The following is a 267-nucleotide window of genomic DNA, read 5'->3' on the forward strand; positions in this document are numbered from 1 at the left end:
ATATATATATATATATATATATATATATATATATATAGATAGATATAGGCTGTTATGATGAGCACCATTTTTTAACCCAAAGCTCAAAGGCGCTCTGGTTAGCAACTTGAAAATCAATGATTTTCAGCTTCATGCTACTGCACTAAAACTCCCAGACCGAAGAACCCGAGATCTGATCTTACACAGAGTGAAGCTGATTACGATAGATCTGCTCTTGTGCACTTATAGCAGCTGTAGGTGGTGGAAAGCCCACACACACACACACAC

At 37.8% G+C, this 267-nt stretch overlaps 1 protein-coding gene across 1 annotated transcript in view; it reads left to right on the top strand.

Moving 5' to 3' along the window:
- tbc1d22b (TBC1 domain family, member 22B) overlaps positions 1-267 on the top strand; it is an 82,504-nt gene that overhangs the window by 80,994 nt on the left and 1,243 nt on the right. The gene's annotated exons all lie outside the window — the stretch shown is intronic.

Source organism: Sinocyclocheilus grahami, unplaced genomic scaffold (genome assembly GCF_001515645.1).
Source record: "Sinocyclocheilus grahami isolate Dianchi unplaced genomic scaffold, SAMN03320097.WGS_v1.1 scaffold259.1, whole genome shotgun sequence".
In the NCBI taxonomy this organism is placed as follows: domain Eukaryota; kingdom Metazoa; phylum Chordata; class Actinopteri; order Cypriniformes; family Cyprinidae; genus Sinocyclocheilus; species Sinocyclocheilus grahami.